The following is a 20,034-nucleotide window of genomic DNA, read 5'->3' as shown; positions in this document are numbered from 1 at the left end:
GAGGGATCACAACTTTAAGCAATTACAGTAAACAAACAAACAAAAAGCAAGTGTCGTCCTCTTGACCTCTCGTCTTCGCAGGAATGCAGCGGTGGCGCCATCTTGTGCGTGGAATGCGTGAAGTGCAGGCTCTTGAGTGGAAGGAGCACGGAGCCACGGGAGACTTAATAATATTCGCTAGTCAGCCAGTCTAGAAGCCTGGGACATTTGCCTGAAATAATAATAATAATAATAATAATAGTAATAATAATAATATTAATAATAGAAATAACAAAACCAGTCTTATACATAATTCAATATCTTAGTCACTCGATCTGTCCATTCCGTCTCTTCTGTACGAGACACATTTCTGTAAGCTATTTTTTCTAACATGGGAGGTTCGATACGTTTGATTAAGCCTATCCATAAGACTCCTAAAGCTGAGTAAATGCCTCTGAAAGTTGCAAAATATAAAATATAAAACGTCTATATGATATAAAAACCTTTGTTCACCTCCGGACTCGATCTGTGGCGCCTAGACCAAGCTCTGACGTCATATTTACACTTTGCTACCTTTAGACGATTTCCTGGAGCTTAAAGAAACCCTCTCGGGATGATGGGACAGACACAATAACCCCTTCAGACAGAGAATGACTTAGTTACTTTGTTCTAGGTAACCGGACGATTTTATTCAGCTTAGGAGATCCCCTCGTAGTGAAGGGGTTGATGGTGACACTATCTAACCCCTCCAGTACGAAATTTCTCTCCAGAGTTGAAGAAAATCGTCTGGAGGAAGAAAGATGAAAATCGAAAAAAGTGTTAATGTGGCGCGGTGTTGCTCCCGTAGTAGGGAAAAGCTACACGTACGATAGCAGGGGCTCTTTTCCCTGGTACGTACTCTGGCCGTAGCCGGGAGCTGATCTTTCCGACCAGAAGCAACTGAAGGGCGTACAAGGCCGCTCCTTCCCCGCCACATATAGAGACTGTCGGCGCGGTGTTGCTCCTGTAGGGGAGAACAGCAGGAGAGGGATGCACTGGGGCAACTCTCTCTCTGGGGTGTACTAAGGCCGGAGCCTTGGGTCGCCTTACCCTCGTACACTTTATTAGGCCGTAGTCTTGGGCCTCCTGCCCTAGAGGGTGTAACAATTGCCGTCAATACGGTGTTACCTGGGACTGAAGCTAGTTCAGTCCCACCCCTTTTCTGACGATGGTTGTCCCGCCTGCAAGGTAGTTGCCTTTCCCTGGTCACCTGGTGTTGGGGCAGTTGCGGGGGTCAGGGGCTCAGGATTTTAGTGTCCTGGTGACCCTCTTGATCGGGGTCACTAACCCCAATGTTGTATCCTCCTGGGGTGGTGGTGCGTTGGCGGCCCGGTGGTGGGGTGGGGGTGGTGAGGTGGGAGGTCCGGCGGCGGGCACGGCGGGCATTTTACCACCCTCCGCTTTGTAAAAGTCACGACCCTGTGACTGGAGGTGGTAGGTGGTGGAGGTGGAGGTCTGGTGGGCCGGGGTGAGGTGTTGGAGGAGGCTGACCCAGTGGGTGGTGAAGGTGTTGGGCTCCTGATGGGGGTTGAGAGTGAGCCGGAGGGAGGATGGGTGGTCAGTCCGGCGTAGGAGGCGGAGAAGGTGGGGGTCCCTCGGATTCTGACAGGTGGGCGGTCGTGGTGGCGCTATAGCACCCTCTCAATTTTCGTCTCTGGTTGTGGTGGTACGGTGGTGGTGGTTGTTTCCGCGGCGGTGAAGGTGGGAGTTGGTGATGGGTGGTGTGGTGCAGTGTTGGTGGTGGGCGTAGCGGGCGGTGATTGAGAGTGGTGGGTTGGAGGAGGTGGGGTAGCCGGAGGAGATGCAGGCGGAGGTGAGGTTGGTGAAGGATCAGAATCGGAGGAAGGTGGTGGTGGGTCAGGTAAGGGTGAAGTGGGGGAAGGGGTTTGTGGGTATGGTGAGGTTGAGGGTGGGGTGGGGGAGGTGAGCGAGGAAAGAGAGGCAGGTGAGAGTGAGGAGGAGGATGGTGTGATAGGGAAGGCGAATGAGTTGGCTGTGTTGGCGGGAAAAATGAGTGGCGGGGAAGTGATGGTGGCGGGTGGTGTGGGGTGGTAGGTGGGAGGGAGTAGACAGGAGGAGGCGGTTTTGGGAAGTATGTTATGGGAAGATGATGTAAGGGTTCTTGGTGGTCTGTGATGGGGGAGGCAGGGTTTGTGTTGGGGAGGAATAGGAAGGGGGGAGGCGGTAGTAGTGGAGAAAGTGGTGTGTGAGGTGGGAAGGTTAGGAATAGGGGTAGGAATAGGGGAGGGCAAAATAGAAGAGATAGTGAGAGGAAAGGAAAAGGAAAGATGACGTTTCCCCCTGTCGTGGACTGGGGGAGATGTGAGGTGGCCCTCGTCATTACGGTGGGATGCGGGGGCGCCTTCTGTGCCTTCCTCGTCTTGCATTCCTGCTTTGAGGCTTGCGGCAATCCGCGTATGGTGGGGAGGCTTGTAAGCGCTCTTGTGTTGTTTTGCTGCGCCGGGCAACTTTTAGCTGTTCACGAATGTCGTGGATTGGGCACTCAGGGCAGCAAGGAGAAAATTCCCACGGATTTACAGGGATGAGATCCGTGGGGAATTGCTTGATGTTCCCGATGCGTTTGGGGAGGAGTGGACGGCTAGAAGGCGCCTTATTAGGTTGATTTCTTTATCCAGGTCTCCCGTCGGTTCATGTATTATGAAGTGGTTTTTAATGAAACCGGGGAGGGTCCTGAGGAGTTTGTGGAATATGAGTTGTTCCCGGGTTTTTGCGTCTGTGCCCGGGTACGCAGCGGTGACGGAGTAGTCCACCCTTCCCTCAATTGCTGCTTTTTCTCTCACATCTTCTATTCCCTCCTTCTTTTCGTTCAGTACTCCCTTTTTCTTTTATTTCCTCCATTCCCTCTTTCCTTTCCTCCATCACTCCCTCACTTTTTAACTTCCACTACTCCCTCCCTCCTTCCACTATTCCTTCACTCCGTTACTCCCTAACTCCATTCCTTCATCCTTCTATGCATTCTCTCCCTCCCTCCGTTATACCCTCTCTCCCTCCACTCATCCATCATTCTCTCCATTCCTCCACTCCCTGCCGCCTTTCACTGCTCCCTAATTCTTTCCATTCATCCACTCCCTCCATCCCTCCAAGTATTCCCTCCCTCACTCCTTCCATCCAACTATCTATCCTTCTAGCGAATCCCTCCACTCTCCCGTAACCGCAGCCCATCTTTTCCTTCCTCGTTCTCCATTTTTTCTTTCTCTTCTACCAACTTTCCCTCAAGGTTTTCCTCCATCTCCTATTCTTCTTGCCTCCCTCCCTCCACTAGCTGTCCTTCTCTCCCACTTCTCCTCCTACTTTCCTCTCCCTCCAATTTCCCTCACCCGTTCCCTCAATCTTTCTAACCCTCAGTCAATTACCTACTTTCCTTCCTCTGCCCCTCCATCCCTTCCTCTCCATCCCTCCATCCTGCCCTCCCGTTTTTCCCTTCCTCCATTTTCTCTCACTCTTCCTCATATCTACCTATCTATCCCTTCAGCTATACCCTCACTCCCTTCCTTTGAAAACCATTATTTTATACTCTCTCTCTCTCTCTCTCTCTCTCTCTCTTTTCATTAGTACAGATATTACCTCCCTCCATCTTCCACCTGCTCCTCCTTCTCCTCCTCCTTTCTTCCCCCATTCTGCTGTCCATCTCTCCATTTCTGCTCCTCCTCCTCCCTCACTTTTCTCTCTCCCTCCTCCTCATTCTCCACTTCTCTCTTCCTCCATCCCTAACTCCCTTTCTAATTTTTTCATCCTCCCTCCTCTTCTTCCACTTTCTAACTCCCTCCTCCACCTCTTCCTCCTCTTCTCTTCTCTCTCCATACCTTCTACTCTCTTCCTTTCTTCGCTCACGTCGTTTACTTCATTCGCAAATACTGTATCTCCCTTCCTTCTCGCCCAATCACTTTTCTCTCTCTCCCGTTCCTCCCTACCGCTTCTCCCTCTCTCCCGTCTTGCTCTCCTTCTCTGCCTTCCACATTTTCTCCTTCATTTCTTCCTTTCTCCTTTCCTTCTCGCTTCCCCTCCCTCCATCTCTACCCCGACTCCAAATCACGGCTTTCATTTTTTTTTCCTCCAATCCATCTCTCTCTCTCTCTCTCTCTCTCTCTCTCTCTCTCTCTCTCTCTCTCTCTCTCGTTAACTGTTACATCCCCATTAACTAGTAGAAATGTTAATTATACAATGAAAACACTTTAACCATAATATGATCAGCTGAAAGTTCTGGGGACGAAGCTGTATAACATTATATTACCTCAGAAAAAAAGCAGTATACCCTAAAAGAAAGCGGAAGTCACCTTCGGCCGCCCGTTTATCTCCCACCTGACGTCATCAGAATGTGCGCACGAAGTGACCTTCTCTCCTTGGACCTTGGCCTGGATGAAGGTGTCATCGAGGCTTCCGTCGTATGTGAGGGCGTCTAGTTGCGATAAGGCTACAACTGTGCCCAGAGATGGCGTCGCTGCCTGTTTCACAATTTGTTTGAATTGATCCCATTTTAGTCTCGGGACGATTTTCGGAGTGACAGTGGCGATTATTTTACCCAGGTTAGGTAATGTGACTGCAATCTTTTCTTTGTCTGAGTCGAACCCTATGTCTAAGAGGAGTTTAACCATATCCAAGTACTCATCAATGTTACATTGGTCCGGGTTGAATTTCGGCAATTGAATGTGATGTTTGGCTGCCATTGTACAAGTTTCCTTTTATCGTTCCTCCGTGCTTTTACTCGGATCCAGAACCACCGCTTGCCACCAGTGTTATGCTGGTGTTTTTAAGGCGACTTCTCGTCCTAAAAACACTAGCGACTGAAGCGGGGTCCTCTTTCTAGACCGGAAGTAAAGCACCAACAAAGGAACAGGACATAAAAACCAGGCAGTACACCTTAACACATCTATAACCTTAATTCTAACCGTTACAATACAACACAGAGTGATATTTGAGATACAGGGGAACAGAGACACAGAGTTAACATTCAGCACCACAAAATATAGTTACACTCAGTGCACACTACAATGCTCATACAGGGATATCTTGAATTATATATGGTATTGTCTATGTGTCACTTTTAGGCAGGATATACACTGAACTGATCACAAAGGGGATAAACAAGATTGGGAGTTTGTAGGGGAAATATTACTATAAATAAGACAGGGTGCGGATAGCGACACTTGACACAGTCACCTGGTCACGGCGACACTCACACTCAGGCGACTTTGATGAATGGTCGTGGAGAAGGAAGACGTGTTTCTGAGCTCTCCTCTAGCTGCAGGGTTGCCTCACCGGCGTTAGCTTTTTCCTTTTACTCGCCACTAGGGCGTTTTTCAATAAAGTTAGGTTAGCTAGACCTCATTTTCCTCCCTGGCCTTAGTAGATATAGTAGGTGTCTATATCTAATTACTGAGATTGCCTTTGCTTACTCACCTCTGGAGTGTACCCCCCACTGATCGCTCTGGGGTGAGTGACACACAGGCGCGTCCTCCCGAGAGTGGTTTGAGAGGGTAATCTCAGACTAGGTGTGTTTTCCCCGGCAATTTCTCCCTTGGTTGTTTTACTCTTTCTTCCCACTTTCCTCTCACGGGGGAAGTGGTAACTATGGCGGACGCCACTACTACAGGGGGGAGGTAGTCCTGACCGACCCCTCACTGCTGCACCGACGGACTGCCCCCAGACTGAATGGCCCCAGACACGTACCCGCCTTGACATTAATGTACATAACGCCGAGTTTGTATTGATTCATGCGGTTGGTTCCACTCCCTTTCCAGCCTCAATCCCTTCATCATCAAGAAGGTGATTGATGGGTGTGCAGGAGAGGTGGAACAAGTGAAAAAACTTGCGAGTGGAGACCTTCTCGTAAAAACCAAGAATTCAGCTCAGGTCAAGGATTTGCTTAAACTGAGGAAGTTCCACTGTCACGATGTCCAAAAACGATCCCGCACGCCATGAATTCCTGCAAGGGTGTTATCACCTGCAGGGATCTTGTGCTTATGGAGGAGGAAGAAATCGTACAGGAACTTGCTTAGCAAGATGTAATAGAGGCCAGATTCATCACAAGATTTTCGGAAGGCATAAGGACGAAGACCGCAACAGTTGTTTTGACTTTTGGAAAGGTATCTCTCCCAACCAATGTGAAAGTTGGATATGAAATAGTAAATGTCAGACCATACATCCCGAACCCCCTTCGTTGTGCAAAGTGTCAACTCTATGGACACCACGAAAAGGCTTGTCGGGCTTCCAACATTGTGTGTGGCAAGTGCGCGACTGTAGGTCACTCTGCTGACAACTGTACATCCGAGACTGAGTGCTGCTTTCACTGCAAGGATGCTCACTCCACTTCCTCGAGGGCTTGTCCCAAGTGGAAGGAGGAGAAAGAGGTCTGCACAGTGAAGGCAACTGAGGGCATTTCCTTTTACGATGCAAGGAAGAAGGTGAAGGAGTTGCATGCAACTCCCAAGCCTAATATCTCCTATGCATCGGCGGTTGTGTCCCGTCCCGTGATGTGCACCGTTGAGACACAGACTGACCTTACATTCGCTCCTCATGCCCCACGCCCTACCTCTCGGTCTAAGCCTCCTGTACGTTCCAACTCTCTGACAGACATCCCTGTTGCCACTTCATACTCCCAGGCTGCCGCTGCTCCTTCGCAGTCAGTGCGGCCAAAACAGAAGCCTGACAAGTCAGATAAAATTAACTTGACCACCCTCACCAAACAGTCACGTCCTCATGTCCTTCCTGCTCCTAGTCCAGCGAGCGAGAGAAAGAATAGCTCTTCCTCGGTGGATTCTGGGAGCCTTGTTATTGACGAGAATATGGAGATCTCCACGAGCAAGCACCGGGAAAGGTCCCCCGGTAGCCACTCGCCTGGTGGCGGGCGGCATAAAATAAAACTAAGAGCACTGGCCACCCTCGTAAATCTTAAACCGTCGCTTTCACTGTATTACAGTGGAATTGTAGAGGTGTCGGGAATAAGTTACCAAATATAGCAATCTTGCTGTCAATACACAGGCCAGACGTTATTTGTTTACAGGAGACGCGCCTGGAGGATCACCCTGATCCTCCACAGTTAAAACACTACCACTCGTATAGAAGATATGAAGGTCACGGAGTCGCCATATACACCCACAAATCACACCCACAAACGGAAGTGATTCTAAATTCTACTCTGGAAGCTGTCGCGTGCAGAGTAAAATTTAATAACACGTATCTGTCTATTTGCTCTCTGTACTGTACTCCACATGGCCCCATTGATAGTGATGCTTTAAATTCACTAGTTGAACATCTACCTGGGAATAAGTTAGTGTTGGGCGACTTTAACGCCCATCACTATCAATGGGGTAGCTTGAGGATTGATGGTCGTGGGGAGCAAGTAGCCGACCTAATACTACAGTCCAACCTCTGTCTTCTGAACGATGGTAGAGCGACTCGTGTAGATGATCGTACTGGTAACTTTTCGGCCATTGACTTATCTTTGGCCTCCCCTGGTATACATCAAGATTTCTCATGGGACCCTTACGACGACTCCTTGGGAAGTGATCATTTACCCATCTGTCTTTCTTATACACGCGACATCATTTCGGACACTCCACCTCCAAAATTTAACTATAAGAAAGCAGATTGGGGATCCTTCTCAAGGATCGCCAATTTAGATATATCTGGGGAGACCATAGATGTTAAGGTCGAAAATATACCTACTTCCATATTACACGCAGCTGAGGCTGCTATTCCCAAGACTTCTACAGTTCAGGCGAAGCATAGAGCACATTGGTGGACGCCGGATTGCCGACAAGCATTAAGAAAACGCAATAGGAGATACAGGATTTTTGATAGTCAGCCCACTGAGAAAAATTTTATTGCATACAAACAGGCACGGGCTGAGGCAAGGAGAATAATAAGAAGGGCCAAACGTGACTCCTGGCGGTCCTTTGTGTCCACGGTGACTCGTACAACACCATTACGTAAAGTCTGGTCCACTATAAGAATATTAAATAATAAAGGCCCATACATACGTATCACCACCCTGCGGGTTAATAATAACATCTATGACGAGCCCGTGGACGTTGCTAACATCCTCGCCAGGAGTTTTTCTCATGTAAGTAGCTCAGCCAATTATGATCCGCGTTTTCAACATCATAAACGCACGGCTGAGCTACAGATATTAGACTTTGCCACAGAAGACGTAGGCTTCCCGTACAACCAAGAGTTTACGCTAGATGAACTGCTCCTTGCCCTAAAATCCTGTAAAGACACCAGCCCTGAACCAGACACCATCACGTATGGTATGATCCAGCATCTTAATCAGGACAACCTGATTAAGATGTTAGCATTGTACAATGAGATTTGGGCGTCTCGAACGTTCCCAAACTCATGGCACTTTGCGCTCGTCATACTGATACCCAAAGAGGCTGGTCGTCTTATGAATCCCACATCATTTCGTCCTATTGTGTTGACTTCTTGTCTATGTAAGGTCATGGAAAAAATGGTAAACAATAGGCTTCGTTTTGTTTTAGAGTCGAAGAATTTGTTAAATGATCAACAATGTGGCTTCCGTAAATACAGAAGTTCACTAGATCATTTAATGAATTTGGAGCATTGTATTGCAGAGGCATTTGCCAATAAAGAATTCATGATAGGGGTGTTCTTGGACATCCATAAAGCCTATGACATGACATGGCGACATGGTATACTAATGAAGCTCTATGCTTATGGTTTAAGAGGAAATTTGCCAATTTTTATTTCAAATTTCTTAAGGGACAGGACTTTCTGTCAAATTGCCCCGTAACGTAACATCGGATATATTTATCCAGGAAAACACCACAAACGGGAAGTGTTTAGTCCTACTTTATTTAGTATTATGATCAATGATATTCTGTCATCAGCTCCCATCTCCAGGAATCTTAAATACTCGCTCTATGCTGACGATTGTGCAATATGGCACTCCTCCCGTAATGCACAATTTTCGGCTGGGCGGATTCAAGCAGCCCTTGACTCCGTCCACCTATGTGCCTCGCAGTGGGGATTTAAGTTTTCCGTCCGTAAGTGTGCCGCTGTAGTCTTCACTAATCGTAACGTACCTAATTTGTGCTTAACTTTGGATAATCAGGCGGTACCTTTTCAAATTTCTGTAAAATTTCTAGGAATACATTTTGATCGAAGAATGAATTTTAAACTTCACGTTAATACTTTGCTTGCTCGTTGTGATAAACCGTTAAATGTCCTTAAGTACCTAGCGGGAACTACCTGGGGTGCCGACAGAAAATCTTTATTAATGGTGTATAAGTCCCTTATTCAATCGAAGCTAGACTATGGCGCACAGGTGTATGGCTCGGCATCTGATGCCACGCTGAAAGGATTGGATGTGTTGCAGAATAAATGTTTGCGAAATGTGTCTTGGAGCCGTCCGGTGTACACGTGTGGCTCGTATGGAAGTGGAGGCGAATGTGCCTCCCCTCCGTATTCGCCGTGACCACCTGGCCTTGTCCTACGGCGTAAGGACATTAAGGAAAAGTAATATCGGCAATGTGGCCTGTACCCCCCTGCGTCAATACCACCACCTTCTGCGGGGGGTGCGTCGGCCACTTGCCGCTCGCCTCCACTTACTGACTCAGGAGCTTGGTGTGGACCCCAGTGACTGTGACAAGTTGGTGTTTAAAAATATAGCGCCTTGGGAGCCACCCGGCTTTACAGTGGATGTCTCATGGCTCCCAGCACCAAAGGCCAAGGCGCCGGAGGTGGAGGTCACCTTACCCTCGTACACTTTATTAGGCCGTATGTCGGGCTTGCAACGATCATGTACAGACGTCGGAATAAGTTGGTTTCCTTTTCTGTGTTTGTAACACTGCTCGATTGAGAGGTATCCCCTCCCCCTCCCTTCCTCATGGTCCCACACTCCCACCCAACCCCCCACTTTTCTCTCCGCCCCATGACTCCACCCGGTACCCTCCATACTCTTGCTCACAGTCAGCTTGGAATTCTGTACTTCAAGCACCTCTCTAATTACTTGTAGTCCGAACAACTAATAAAGGAATAGTACAGTACATATCATAAACCAAGTTAGAAGATTTACTACACACACACACACACACACACACACACACACACACACACACACACACACAGAAATAAATCTGCTGTGATTAAATATTGCGGTAGTAGACACCTCTTTTACACACACACACACACACACACACACACACACACACACACACACACACAGAGAGAGAGAGAGAGAGAGAGAGAGAGAGAGAGAGAGAGAGAGAATTAGTCTGTTGTGATTAAATGTTACGGTAGTAGACACCTCTTTTACATACACACACACACACACACACACACACACACACACACACACACACACACACACACACACACAGAATAAATCTACTGTGATTAAATGTTGCGATAGTGGAAACCTCTTTTACACACACACACACACACACACACACACACACACACACACACAGATAGATAGATAGATAGATAGAGAGAGAGAGAGAGAGAGAGAGAGAGAGAGAGAGAGGAGTTACAAGGAAAAGTTAGGATCTTAATGATTATGCAGCCCATACCGTGGAGATACTTCTTGTTTGCCTGGGAATGCATATCCAATTCACATTTATTCTAGTGTAAGATCCTGCCGATGAATCCCTTAAACTTCTCTACTGTAGTGTTAACAACGTCCATGTTGAGTCAGTTCCATGTGGAGCAGATCTTGCACGTGAAAAAGTTTTCACGTAATCTGCTGGTAAATTTTTTCATTTGCAGCTTCCAACCATGGTTGTGTGCCGAGTCCGTGTTAAGAGTAAGCAACTTTGTATGTAATGATTGTGAAACCCATTCAGATTTTAAACACTTTAATGAGCTGACCTCGTAGTGTACGAGTTTCCCACAGCCCTCAGGCCAACCTGATACCTTAGTCTCCTGAACTCATTTATGTCGACGTAAATCTTTTTCAAGCGATCAAAATTCCACAGCTATACCCAGGAAGTGGCCGTATTAAGGAGATATAGACTATGAGAACAATCTCTATATTCCTAGACAGAGAGAGAGAGAGAGAGAGAGAGAGAGAGAGTAAAATGATGTAAGATGGGGAAAAGAAGGAGAGAAAGAGAGGTAGAGAGAAGAGTGAGAAGGAAAGGAGGGGAAGAAGAGAATACTGCGAGAGAGAGAGAGAGAGAGAGAGAGAGAGAGAGAGAGAGAGAGAGAGAGACTTGGAATGGTAAGAACAATCAGGAGAAATACTGTTTAAAAAAGTGAGTGAGAGAAGAAGCTGAAGCAGAGAGGAAGAAAACACGCAGGTGAAAAATGGAACAATGTTATAGGAGTGACACAGGGACGGACGGACACACACACACACACACACACACACACACACACACACACACACACACACACACACACACACACACTTTCTGAATATTTGTCGACCTATCTGTGTACTGCCCCTCTCCCTGTCTGAGTCTCTCTCTCTCTCTCTCTCTCATCCCCAGTTTCCTTTTCCCTCCTTCCCCTTTCTCTATAGCTGTCTGCTCAGTCCCTACCTTCCTCCCTCTCTCTTTCCTTTCCTTCGTCTCTCTCCCTCTCTGTCACTCCCTCCTTACCTCACTCATCTTTTCTTTCTCCCTCCCAGTGTCACAACTTTGTCTTACTTTTTTCATCTGTCACATGTCTTACCTTTTTTTCTCCATTACTCTCTCCTTATTTCTTTACTTGTACTAAATCCATTTCCTTCACTGCTTTCTTCCCCCAGTAATAACTGCATGCTCTTTTTCTCTCTCCTCTCTCCGTCTCTCCCTGTCACCCGAAATCTCTTCTTTCATTCCGCTCTTCCCACTGTCTTTCCCTCCCTCCCTCCCTCCCTCCCTTTGTCTTCCCTTCTTAACATCCCCCTCCTCTTTCTTGCCCTAAAAATTAACCTAGTTTCTTCCCACCCTTAATCTCTACTTTCCGCAAATTTCTCTAATTTCTCTGTTTCTCTCCCTCCCTTTTTACTTGAATGTCATTCGTTCTACTCAGCCTCAATGCTTTCGTCTTATCCTGCTTAGTTTTTTCCCTGCGTCCTTGCCAGAATAACACACTTTCCTCCTCCTGTCTGTTACCTTGCCTCCTTTTCTAATTTTTCTCATTATCGTTCTCAGTATTCCGTTCCGTAGCTGTCTTTCCCACTGTCCCCTTTTGTTATCCCTATTTCTGTGTTTGCTCCTTTCCCATTTTCTCTCAGCTGTCTCCCCTTTTGTCTCTACTTCCCTGTCTCCCGGCCTTTCTATTCACATCTCCCTTTTCTCTTTCCCTTTCACACTGCTTGTATCTCATTTCACCTCTGTCTCTTCTTCTCACACCCTGTCTCTTTTCTTAGCTCTCGTTGTTCTCTCCTTGCCTCTCCCCTTCTTATTTTCTCCGTAACTGTCCTCTCATTCCTCAGGTTTCCACTCGCTCTCCCTTTCCGCCTGTTGCTCCCTGTCTTTTAACTCTCTCTCTCTCTCTCTCTCTCTCTCTCTCTCTCTCTCTCTCTCTCTCTCTTTCACACACACACACTTTGTAGTACACCTTTGCCTAACTTGGTTTATAATATATACTGTACTCTTCCTTTATTAGTTGTTCGAACTACACGTAATTAGAGGTGCTTGAACTACAGAAACCCCTAGCTGGCTGTGAGCGAGAGTATGGAGGGTACCGGATGGGGTTATGGGGTCGGAGAGAAAAGTGAGGGGGTTTGGTGGGAGTGTGGGACTATGAGGAAGGGAGGAGGAGGGGACACCTCTCCATCGAGCAGTGTTACGAACACCTTAGTCCACGGAAAAGGAAACGAACTTATTCCGACGTCTGTACGTGTGCATGAAAGTGTGTGTGTTCATATGCATGGATGTGTGTATGTATGTATGTATGTATATATATGTTCGTATATATATGTCAATGTATATACATATATATAATTTTGCCTTAATGACCAGGGGCTCCGGCCTCAATGGTCGATAGGCAAAAAGAAAAAAAAAAAAAAAAAAAAGAACACTCAGGCTTTTGACCGGGCCGCGCACCCTAGCCTTATGCGTTCACAGAAACTTCTTTTATTGGTGGGACTTGGATAATTACTCTAAGGTTCATTCTCTGTCCTGCCGACACTGAGTTCTTCTGGGCTATTGGTAACTGCACTGTTCTTCACTTAGTCACTGTTCACTGTTCTTTTCCCCGATTTGTTCTCGACACAAGGGGAGTCACTATTTACCTGTATCTTCTGGGTAATGTTCACTCCGTGACAAGGGCGTGAGGGTAGAGCCCTAGGGGGACCCGGCCTGCAGAGGGCAAGGGATTACCCGCAGGGGAGTCACTGCCCGGGTCACACTCGTCGGTGTGGTGCAGGGAGGCCCTCCTGTCTGGGGGCCTCGACCTGAGAGGTGGCCCTCGGGACTGGGGCTGAACAGCCTGAGTAGTCGGGCCTGTCGTCTCTGGCTCCGTGGAGTGAGGGAGCCGGGATCGCCTTCGTCGGGAGCCGGTGGGTCTGGCCTGGGTGTCCTGGGACTGTGGGCACCTAGGGGGAGAGGCGCCGACAGGGCTGGGCTGCGGCAGCTTCTCCTTCGGGACTCGGGCGGGAACAAGGATCTCCCAGGCGTGGGAGGTAGGTCCGATATCGGGCCTTGCCACCACTCTAGTGTCACCTCCGGGGCTATATTCCCGGGTGGTGACGAAGGGCTCCCACAGGGAGGAAGAGGCTGGAGAAGGACTCACGTCACTCGTGTCCTCTCTGGTACGTCCTGAGGCCGGAGCCTTGGGTCGCCTTACCCTGGTACATACGTTGGCTGTGGCCGTGAGCTTACCCGGCGTACAAGGAGCAACTGAAGGGCGTACAAGGCCGCTCCTTCCCCGCCAAGTATAGAGAACGTCGGCGTGGTGCTGCTCCCGTAGTAGGGGACAAGCTGGAGTGAGGGGCACAGAGGCCACACTCTCTCCAGTACGTACTGAGGCTACCTTCAGGGGCTTCTCTACCCTGGTACGTGCCACGGCCGGAGCTGGATGCCTACCCGTCTTACAGAGAGCAACTGAAGGGCGTACAAGACCGCTCCTTCCCCGCCACGTATAGAGACCGTTGGCGCGGTGTTGCTCCCGTAGTAGGGAAAAGCTACACGTACGATAGCAGGGGCTCTTTACTCTGGCCGTAGCCGGGAGCTGATCTTTCCGACCAGAAGCAACTGAAGGGCGTACAAGGCCGCTCCTTCCCCGCCACATATAGAGACTGTCGGCGCGGTATTGCTCCTGTAGGGGAGAACAGCAGGAGAGGGATGCACTGGGGCAACTCTCTCTCTGGGGTGTACTAAGGCCGGAGCCTTGGGTCACCTTACCCTCGTAAACTTTATTAGGCCGTATGTCGGGCTTGCAACGATCATGTACTTGCCGCCCACCCAGATACCGCTGCTCCTGACGTCATCTCCACCTCTTACTCACACGTCCCCTTCAGACCGAGGCCTGGGTCAAGTGGGAGTAGAGGGGGAGAGGAGGAAGGCAGAGAAAGGAGGAGTAGGGAAGAAGACGAATGTGGGGCAGACGAATATGGAGCGAGGGACGATAGGAGAATGGGTCGCGAACGCCAGAAGTACCTGAAAGCAGCATATAGAACGCTACGACGTAGGCTGGGCGCACATTGAGACGCAGGTGACACAGGCAACGCAGCACAGAGCAGGGCAGAAAACTGCATCTCACTATTTTAAATGTAAGCGCGCACGTGGGCACACAGGGCAGCACAGCTTAGGTGCAGACCTGTGTCAGCCTGCGCCACGTAGTCTTTGAAACGCAGTTTCCTGCACACGTGCAGCACAGCAATTCATTTTGACAGTACTCACGATGTCGTCCTCCGAGGAACTTATAGAGGCTGTCCGCCAACAAAGAGTGCTGTATGACATTACTCATCCTGAGTACATGAAGGGATCTTGTAAAGACAAGATATGGGCTGTGATTGCATGCACTCTACAATTTAAAGATGGTGAGTATATTGTTGTACGAAAAATAATATCATGATCTTGCATACGTATACGACTGAGATACAGGCTTTCCTTTGATGTATGCCGTTGCATCTTGTGTGTGTGTGTGTGTGTGTGTGTGTGTGTGTGTGTGTGTGTAAGAGAGAGAGAGAGAGAGAGAGAGAGAGAGAGAGAGAGAGACAGACAGACAGACAGACAGACAGACAGATGGTACCACTGAAGCCTTATATGGCTATCAAGTCAAGTACTTACTTGCTGTCAAGTCGTAAATAAGTGATTGAAATTTCCCTTGTGTCGAGATGAGACTCGGGATAATAAGTTAATGTTATAACTGTGTAATTTGTTCTGAAGTAGTGTAAATACTTTGTAGCAGATTGTTAAAAATTAAAGTAAAAATTGTTTCTGTGTTTTGTAACCTTAGTGTGGAACTGTTAATTTTTGGGAAGCCCTAACCTACGAGGTTACAGGTCCCTTCTGGGCTTGTCTCCACACTCTCCGCTGCTACTGTCACACGCTACCAATACTCATTAGTGGCGGCCATTCACCGTACTTGGCGAGACTGAGTACGAAACATACCTCGGGTAAGTAGAGAGTGGAGGACACGACAATGGTGGCAGCTTAATGGGATATTTAAGGCTTAATTAAACTTTTGAGTTAAGCGGTTCCACACCTAGGTTCTTACACTCGTGTATGGAATTCAGTAGCGACTCTAGTTCTTACAGTGGTTCAGACGAAATTTCCTTTGCTCATTACTTTGATTCAGACACAGACTCAGACGAAGTACTGTTCGAAATGGCTGATGCTGCAGCTGCAGCAGGGATCGCTACCCTGTCCGACCAACTATCGCAGGCTATTGCCGATAATGCTAAGGATGCTGTCTACCGCGTTAAAGGGTTAAAGAGCTTTGCTGCAAGTAGAACTGCCACATTACCTGAATATCCTGGTGTCATCTTAGAAACAGACCTTAGCAAATGGCTTCAGGACATAGAGAGTAAGACTACGGGACCTAGGTGGACTATTGCCGGTCGCTTTGATGTGGTCCGGGAGTACACTCTAGGTGGGGTACATGACAGCATTGAGGACCTTATTATCAGGGTCAATGATGATTGGGACCGGTTTAAATCTATTCTCACAACGCTGCTGTCCCCAGAACAAACTCTCCAACCTACATTTCATGCGTTAAAACATGCGCGTCGTAATCCTGGCGAACGGTTGGTTGAATACTGGCTGCGATTGACTAGTATAGCTAAACGCATTGGAACTCTGCAGCCTCGGTACTATGACTGTTCCTTGTACCATGCTTTGGACAACTTTCTCGACGTATTCCCTGCCCAGTATAGAGCAACACTTGACCAGCAAGAGTTTACAGGCTCTGTCGATGCCCTTGATAAAGTTGTGAGTAAAGGCATTGAGTGGGCACAACGAAGTCACTCGTCGTTGGCAGATGTAAATGTAGCAAAAGAAAAGAGAAGGGATGTAGTTGCACATGTAAGTGTAGAGTCAAAAGAGGCCAAGGTTCCAAAAGAAAAAACAGGCACTGGAAAATCCACGGGGGATGCCCCAACCAACTGTAATAGGTGCGGTGAGGCGGGCCATCGAGCACGTACCTGTCGCGCTCCTAACCCACTCTCGAGAGGCCAGGTTTTTGAGACTTCTGGAGGAGGAGTAGGCCACTGAATGAGACTTGTAGGTGCTCAAGGAAGCTTTTGAGACTTTTGCAGGAGGGGAAAAATACTGCTGTAGGTGCTCAAGGAGGCTTTTGAGACTTGTGAACGAGGGGAAGGAGGCTTCGAGGTGAGACTTCTGCAGGAGAGTAAGGAACCGAACCACTAACACAGCCGCGACACTCTGTCCCTGGAGGGAGTGACAGGGGCGTCCGTCCTCTCTTAGCTCACTCGCGGTCCACACTGACTCCATTCACCACTGCGCTCCCTCGGCCCTCTCTCTAGACTTGGAGAATTGACGGCTAGGATGCTGGGTCGACATACATTTATAATCATTCTTTTGCCTTATCAACGTTCTCTGTCTCAACCAGAGTTTAGGACTGCTTACTTAATCCTTTGTCTTCACTTATATAACCACCAAACGTTTCACAATAAGGCAAGTTAATATTAAAAAGGAAAAACATAAAACTAACACATAAAGGTGGGTTTAGCTGAGCTTGAGAATAAATTGGTTTTGGGATAAATAATTACACTGAGAAAGAGTGTCTGAGAAAGAGGTGGATCTGATTAGTATGGTAATAATGAGACAGCTTTGGGGTAGTCTATGGATAATTAAGATAGAAGATAAATAATAACTAAGAGAATAAATAGGAACTTCGATAATTATATGGTAAATGGAGGGTTTGTCTTAATGTGGAAATAAATAAACAGGTTTTTGGGGTGGTCAGTGCTCGTTAAGCTGAGAAACAGAGGGCAGGACACACCAAACAAAACCTTGCTAGTTTTATCACGGGGTTCATCTCATCACTAAATAGCCTTAAACATGTCTCCCTAGCCTGTGTGTGTGTGTGTGTGTGTGTGTGTGTGTGTGTGTGTGTGTGTGTGTGTGTGTGTGTGTGTGTGTGTGTGTGTGTGTGTAGACAGGTAGGTAGGTAGGTAGGAAGACAGGCAGGCACGCAGGGACACACAGGTAAGTGGGTAGGTAATTAGGTAGGCAAACAGGCAGGCACACAGGCAGGTAAGCAGGTAGGCAAGTTAATCCATCCTAAACCTAAACTGAATCGTTTAAATGTAATCTCTTCGAAAGGACTAAGAATTATGACCAAGGCGCCTGATACACTGTTGGTAACGAGTACTGTGCCATCTCAAGTCAGTCACGAGGCTATAAAAATATCACCCAATTCTCCTCTCAGCAACATACAGGGGAAGAGGCTTGATAACTGGGCACTGGTCGAGGGAGCTAGTGATTTGAGGTGCCAGTCATCGGTGTTGGTTAGTGATGTTACGGGAGCTAGTTTGGTGATGAAGCAGAACTGCCTCAAGAACACGAACACGATAACACACACACACACACACACACACACACACACACACACACACACAGTATAACCTCAGATGTGTCCTTTCCATATGCCTACAGACTTATGCCTCACCCTTTACAATGAGGAGGACCATAAGTCGAAGAGGCTGTGTATTTCAAGTGTACAATTTTCCTGCTTGGAATGATTATAACCACTGATGCTACCGGCTCTAAGTACAGGCTTGCGAGGATCCTAAGTGATTTGCCTGATAAGGGAAATTACAATGAGGAAAAGAATTAATGAAGGTAGGAGTGTGGAGGATATAAATGGGGGAAAGAATAAATGAAAGTAGGGAAAAGGAAAATATAAAAATAAAAATATAAACTGAGATGACATGAGAGAAAAGTGATACCATGCCTTTTGCTGATAGGAAATTCCAGCACCTTATTACATGGACTGAGGTAGCGAAAGGGAACTGGTCAAAGTTTTCCATTTTCTACTTACAAAATGCTGCGGTAAAGGACGCACGCACGCACACACTCACTCACCCACTCTCTCTCTCTCTCTCTCAAAAGAAAAAAAAAGATGCACAATTAACTTATATGTCATGCCAGAACACAAAATGTATTGTATCACCGAAAACTCAAGAACGGTAGATTTTACAGCCAATAAACTGGAAGGGAAGTCTCAAAGAAATCGTTTTATTGCCCAGACGAAACACCTACAGCTTTTGATTGTGCCTTGAGGACCCGAGACCAATTTAAGAGACCGAGGTGGACCAGAATACTAAGAAAGTGTATCGCCTTTAATATGAGAGACTTTGGAGACGAGAGAAGTAGGAGAGGGCTTGAGATGAGAGGATTACTATTTCAATACGAGAGGCCTTTGGATAGGAGTGAAGCAAGACAAGGAAACTTCAGGTCAGAAAATTATCTATTTCAATACGAGAAACTGTGGAGGGGAGTGAAGTTAGAGAGGAAGGGTTGAGGTGAGAAAAGGGGGCGTGAGTTGCAGAGAAGGTCGCCATATGGAGGAGGAAAGGGTGACATGGAGGTGATTCATTTGTGGTCACCCCTGACGGGATTAAGGCATCTGGTGACAGACAGGTAGACAGTTAGATTGATTGTCTGACTGACTGAATGATTGATAAGTGAAGTTTGTATGGAAGACGTAAATTTGGACCAGCTTAAAGTGAGTGTACAGTAGAAATGGATGGTCGAAGTAGGTATACAGGACAAAAATCTACCAAGTGAAGGTGAAGGTAATACAGAAATGGGTGGCAGATGTATGTATGAAGGACGAGAAAATGGACCAGGAGATATATGTATGAAGGACGAAAATAATGGGCCAGGTTATTGTGAAAGACCTATAATTATCACAGTATAAAAAACAAGGAATCAATAAGCTTCAAGTACTGAGATACAAGTCCTTCAAGTCTAGAGAGAAGCCATAAACCACACACAGAGGCCAATTAAGGAAACTCGCCAATGAACGAGCAAGATGATGACCATAACCATTTTCGTAATAACTTTCCTTGTATATCTTGCACGTAGGTAGGTTTGTACAACTTTAAGATGTGGAAACTGATTAGCTTGCGTGTAGATGTGTGTAGGGGGGGTGCGCGCACAAGGAAATGGGGGAGGTCATGTAATCTACTGGTGTTTGCACTTTGCTCATAAAAACACACTACAGAACTAATATGTGATGTTACAGCAGACCAACGTACATATCACTACTATTTAACCATCAATATACTTTCAGCTGGAGATCCACGGTCGCTCAGTGAAAGCGTTTTTGTCTCGTGATCTGTTTTTAGGGTAACTCAAACCAAGGCGGCCATTTAACACTACACCGACGCTTCCATCTGGTAAGCAGTGGTGCCCTAACCCCTCCCACTTCAATGCCCTCCCCTCTAGCTCACACCCCAACTGTGTATTTCTCCTAACGCTTTCTGTCACATCCATATCCACACCACAACGCTCCTTCACTTCCTCATTTGTCAGTGCGAGACTGGTGTGCATTAGTACGCTGTGGATAACCAGACAGCGCGGCACCGCGGAGCTGGGCGACACACGTCAACACTACCACCTACCATTG

Source organism: Coenobita brevimanus, unplaced genomic scaffold (genome assembly GCF_032717465.1).
Source record: "Coenobita brevimanus isolate Jiangsu-jjx unplaced genomic scaffold, ASM3271746v2 jjx.HiC_scaffold_2594, whole genome shotgun sequence".
Taxonomy (NCBI): Eukaryota; Metazoa; Arthropoda; class Malacostraca; order Decapoda; family Coenobitidae; genus Coenobita; species Coenobita brevimanus.
Note: the sequence above shows the minus strand (reverse complement) of the source record.